Genomic DNA, 6,185 nt, shown 5'->3' with positions numbered 1-6,185 from the left:
TACAGGAGTGGATGGGTGAGGTTCTGCGGCCTGCGACGTGCAGGAGGTCGGACTAGATGACTGTGAAGGTCTCTTCTGGCCTTAAAGTCTATGAGTCTGTAGCATGGTCATAGTTCACCGGTGTGACCAACAGTATTTCTGAACCTCAGATGTCTAAAGTGAAAATTACTCTTGTCTGTGAAGCTACTTTCAATTCTGTTCCTCGGTATTTTGCATGAGAACGCAGAAGTAGACACACTCAAAAGCTTGTGCATCACGCTTCTGACTCAAAAAAGGGAAAACAAATGCTCACAAAGGATAAACATACAGGACTAGCTCCTCACGTGGTGTAGGTTCATTCACATAACTCCACCAAAGTCAGTATAACTGCAGCGGTTCACACCAGCTGAGTATCTAACCTACCTGCTCTATTTAGCATTCAGAAAACATAATTTAGCAACAGTTCTTGTATATAAAAATAATAGACCTGGCTGATCATCTGAGTTCTTCTCTTCTCTTAGGATTATCCTCCTACAGTGTGTGCAATGACTAATGGAATTTTGCAGCTCTAATCATGCAGTTAAAAGAGTGCAGGAAATCACTTTGTCCTGACAGGTAATGATCAGTAGTGAAGATGGTAACATGTTAATTAACCTGCTGGATTGATCAAAAAGGCAAAATCATCAGCACCAAACCAAGATTGTCAGTCATGTGCTCCAACTGCTTCTAAAAGTAATCCAGAAAATCAAAAGTCTGAAGAAAAGCCTGCTGGATTTTGCTTTCAGGCATCTATTTAATTTAAAATGTGTTTAAATTATTCTTTACAAAAAAAAAAATGTCTTAAACCGAGGAAATTGCCCAAATAGTGAGCACCATTCAGGATGCTCATTCAATATTTCCGATCAGAAAAATCTATACAGAACTGTCAATAATAGCAGGAATTATGGTCCTGAAAGCATTAAAATACAAGCTAGATCTATGCCAGGGAGCACGTGGCATAGGTCCTGGAGGAGGGTGAAAAGGTGGCGTGAGGCTCATCTCTGCACTCCTCAGCTCACTCTGTGTTATTCCAGTCCCACAGTATAATTTAGAGCAGTCTGAGGGTTACCAATGACCCCAAAAGACAAACATGGCATTGGTGAATCAACAGGATGAAGGGAAGTCTGCCCATTCACTGTGGGCTTCCCCTGGGGACACAGTGGAATTCACTGCGGGACCAGGGCCCAAAGCATGAATGTAGAATATTCCTAGGAACATTCTTAGTGGAATGTGTATTGTAGTGGATCCTTCCTATTCTTTCTGTGAAAAGATTTATGGGTTGCTATGCAATCGTAGACTGAAAAGAATGACTCTCGCGAGTCGATCGGAATGAGAGGGCACAAAGGTAACATTTTGACAGTCAATCCCACCGAGGGTCATTGTCATCAATTATATTTAATAAGTTGACTGGAAATCATTTTGAATGTACCTTGCTATCGTCTCATTGTAGCACAAATCAGGTTTGAACAAGCTTAAACACAAAGGTAAAGGATACCTTTTTCCCTCCCCAGCATCCATGTGACTTAGCGATCGGCGCTAAAAGTGACTCTGTCAGCTTTCGCTCTCTGAACATTAGCACTCTGCGTGTCTCTCTGGAACGACGCTGTTACGTTGGGAGTCACTAGTGATTTGCACTGGGACTCAGGCTCCTACATTACTTAGAAGTTTGAAAAAGAATCTTCAGTCATATGTTTAGCATGTTTAGACTAAAGCTCTGGAGAAACACTGCTGTAGGCATTGTGATTACAGATTGCTGTAACTCATAGCCTTCCTCAAGCCTTTTCCGCCCTACTACTTGGTTGTCTCCTTTCACTACAGCATGTCTACATACCTGCCAACATCCTCTGACCAAAAAAAACAACAACATAGATTGTATATTTGCATATATTCAGGAATAAACAACCAAAGTACATGCCTTCTTATTTTGAAACTATGCTGTAACAAACTCCAACATGGAAATGAATGCACGTGTGTGTGAGTGTTTGATAGGTGACACGTGTGTACATGCAAATAAATAAACAGATGCAGTTGTTTAACTTGCTACCACCAAAAATCAGAAATAACACTGAGAATTTAATACACTTTAATGCAACCACTCAGACAGATGTGGAATCTCTTATTTGTGAAATGCATTGGGTGCCATCCTACAATACGTGGAATAAACCATTCTTGAATCAACAAGTGTGTAAATTATTAGCTGCCCTATTTACTTTCTTTACCATGTTTAATGTTCAGCCCTTAGTAATAACACACAGCACTTTTCATCTAAATTCTTTACAATGGAGGGAGAGTTTCACTTGTTTCCATTTTACAGATGGGAAAACTGAGGCACATGACTTGTCCAGTGTCAGACGGTGAGTCAGTGGAACAGCTGAGAATAGAACATGGGTCTACTGACTTCCAGGTCAGGTTCTCGTCTGTTGGAGCGTGCAGCTCTAAAAGTGTGTCTTTCAGCCTTTCTTTTTTGAACATTCGTGCTCAACGTATGTCCCTCTTGGATGATGATGATGATGATGATGTTGGAAATCACTACTAGTTATTGAAAGCTATACATGGTGGTGCATCTGTGCATAACATTGATTGCTAAGAACAACGTAATGTAAAAGAGGCCGTGCTTCTTAGTTAAACGGAGGCCCTTTTACACCACCCTGGCCTTGTAAAGAAGCATTAAAATAAGCATGACCGTAATTTATGTCCATTTTAAGGCCCTTTTTGATTGACAGATAGGTGCAAAGTGGCATTAGCGTAACATAATCCAATCCAATGGTTCTGCAAATGAAATATGTAAAAGGACACTTTACTTAAAAGAATGGTATGCTTCATTTGTAATAAGCTTTTCCCTATAGGAATAGAGGCATGTTTTAGGGTTTCAGTGCATGTCCACTGGAGAATCTGATTCAAGTCCCATTGAAATCAGTGGGGGTCATTTCATTGATCTCAATGGCCTTTGGGTCATGCCCTGAGACATTTGCCAGCTACACTGTTGAATCCAAATAACGTGACAAAACCATTTGAAAACAAAGCACCTTTTCCTCTTCTAGTGTGAAAAGCCAGCACCACACCACTGCACCATTTAAGTCCCTCTTCTGCTCTCAAAATAGGACTGACTTACTGGTACACAGGCTTTGTGCCAACTGTACAGGGCTGAATTTCACCCGTTGAGCAGTAGCTTACTCGGCAGGAGGCACCCACTGATCTCAATGCAATTGTGCCAGCAAAAAGGCATGACACAGCGCGAGAAAGGGGGTAGAATTTGGCCTTGTATATTTGTCCCGGTTTTTCCTTTCCTGTCTGTGACTTAGCATGAATTGTTAATCACAAGGAGCTGTTAACATTAACCGAATGGCATGGAGCGCTGGCACGATGGGAAATCTCCAAGTGGTCTGTTGTTAAAAGCAAAGAACGATTATTCGATGAGTTAAACAGTTCTGGCATTAGCAGAAAGCCCTAACCGAAGAGCCTAAATCTGCACATTGCACTTTGAAACTGGGGTCCATAAGTTAGCTTTATTAATGGCCTACGTCTCAATTTCATAGAAGAAGGGAGTTCTTTTAAAATAAAATATCAATATTCTATATACAAATTATATCAAATATATTTATTAGAGAAACATTGGCCAAATCCTCGGCTGGTTCAACTCCGCGTAGCTCCAATGGCGCGTTGCCAGTTTACACCAACTGAGGACCTGACCCAAAGTGGTTTCCTTTAAACAAATTTGAAAAACAAAAACCAAAAAAAACCAAACCCCAAACCATCCCGCATTCCTTATTGTTGAAAAAGCCCAGGAGCAACCCGTGATACATTGTCTCCTTCTGTCACTTCTTTCTGCTGTTAATAGCCCGTCCATCTGTAGGTCAATAATCAGCAAGTTTTTACATGCAGTGCATGAGTCATCTGAAACTAATGAAAGATCTGAGGGCCTGGAAACATAACAACCCAAAACACAAACAAAAGTCTATACCATGTTTGCAGGCCTAGGCTTGGACTATAAAATAATAGACAAAGCTGCAGAAAAACATGATTGATGGTGTTGTTTCAAACGTCTATGAAAGACCAAAAAATGACGTCAGTTCTGAGCCCTGAATCTGTAAAGGTCAGGAGCAGAAACGTGGCCTGTGATTGCCATGCCTCTGATGTTCATCTGGGCTCCAGCGGAACGCCCCACTCAGGGTGGCCCCTGTGGAAGGGGAGTAACTTTGCCAACAGCTCTGCCATGTTGATCTTGGAGCAATGCACAGCATTCTTCCTCCCTAGGCAGCTTCCGAGCAGGGAGGGGTGCGCCTGCATACCGTGGGGCTCCTGAGACTCTGGGGGGAGAGTGGAGCACAGCTTTGACTTGCTGTGGTACTAACTTTCCCTTCCACACTGCTTTGTGCTCTGGAATACTTCCCCCTAACTCACAAACAGATGTTTTTCTCTAAAAGATCAGCGCTAGGAATTATTTGGGGCCAGTTCTCTGGCCTGTGTGAGATAGGAGGTCAGACTAGATGATCACGATAGTCCCTTCTGGCCTTGCGATCTATGGATCTATGACGCTCAGTTATGCTAAGGCCTCTTTATACCAGTCCTAGGGTGACTGGCTCCTTTAAGGGGAGATGGGACCAGCCACAATTAATTATCTGTTTCCCAGCCTGAGAAATGGAATTAAGGAGGCTCAGCTCCTGACAGCTTAATGGACACCTGGGCCTTATCAAAGGACTGAGAGCTCAGTCTGGGAGTTGGAACCACAGTGCGTGGGAAGGTATCATGGAGGGCTCCGCACTAGAGTCTGCAGGAGGCTGGTTGCTCCACGGGAAGCAGCCAGAGGACCGAGTGCTCCGTAGTGGAGTCACAGGGAGTGGGCATGCTGCTGTGGAAAGCCCTGAACCAGGATCTCTAGGAGGCTGGGTGCTTCAGAGGCCCAGTTCTTCAGGGGCCTTTTGCTTCATTCCACGCAAGGAAGGATGCAAGGAACAGAGCCCAAAAGGGGCTGTGAACAGTACTCCAGGGGAGACAGCCTGGGGACTGAGTTCTCTGTCTCAGAGCCAGAAGACTTTCCAAGGTAACCCAGGAAGGGGCTGGGAACAGGGCCCGGAACCTCTGAAGGGCAGAAGGACCTTTATTTGCAGGGGCCTTTTTAATTGGTCTGTTGCTGCCCCAGCAGGGATTGTTTTGTGTGTCACGTGGCTGGAGGGCTCAGCTGCATCTCTAGCACAGGCCAGCCTGTGGAGAGCTGAGGAGACCTGACTCGGGGCAGGAAACTGAGGCAAGGAATGCCAGCAGTGCAGCACTTGACTAACAGGGGGTGCTACAGCACAACCACGCCCTATGACGACCACTCTGGCAGGGTAAAGGACCTTATTTGCAATTTCCACCCTCTTCAAGGGCCTGGGGTGCTGGCAGAGCAATGTAAGAGGGTATTAGTGTAAATGACAATCAGACCTAATAAGTATAATACACCATTAATAGTCAACTAGGGCCTGGTTCTCTGCTGCCCTCTGCCTTATGCAGTTGCTTACAACTATGCAAAGGATAGTGGCATTTCTCTGCCTCTCAAACCCCGGCTACAGCGATGCACGGGCCTCCTGCCAGCTCTCTGCACGAGGGATGAACTTCACCCATTGAAAGGTATTTATCCAGGGCCTGATTCTCATTTCCACTAAATCTCCCTTTGCACCACTTGGCACTGTAAAGGTACCTTAGAGTGAGTGTTAAGGCACCGTTATGGGGCCAGTAGCGTGAGCTGGAAATCTTCCCACAGAAAGTTTTCCCGTTGGACAATGCCAATTTGCTGAACGCTGAGCACTTTGTGGAAATGCGTGGAACTGGACAGAAGTTTGTTTTGAAAGACGAATTGAGGGGGGGAGGGGGGAAGAAGCGCTTTGCTAAAGTCTGTTTTGGAGCAGAACACTTTGATTTTCTGTTTCACGGTGACCTTTCATTTCAATTTTTTAAAATTGTATTTAATGTAAAATAAGTAGAAATCGGAATGAATTACTTTGATTTTATTTAAACAAAATGTTTCAACTGACCTGAGAAGAGCTGGGGGGTTTTATGGGAATTTCATTTAGTGGGAAGAACGCCTTCTGTCGTCTTACGCCAAGTCTCCAACGAGGAGCTATGCTAGCATAACTCTACCAGCAAAACTCTGTACTGTAGACAAACTCAAGTCCTCATCTTCAAAATGG

The sequence above is a fragment of the Emydura macquarii genome, unplaced genomic scaffold (assembly GCF_026122565.2).
Source record: "Emydura macquarii macquarii isolate MOO-44397 ecotype Brisbane River unplaced genomic scaffold, CSIRO-AGI_Emac_v2 contig_312, whole genome shotgun sequence".
NCBI classification, from domain to species: domain Eukaryota; kingdom Metazoa; phylum Chordata; order Testudines; family Chelidae; genus Emydura; species Emydura macquarii.
Note: the sequence above shows the minus strand (reverse complement) of the source record.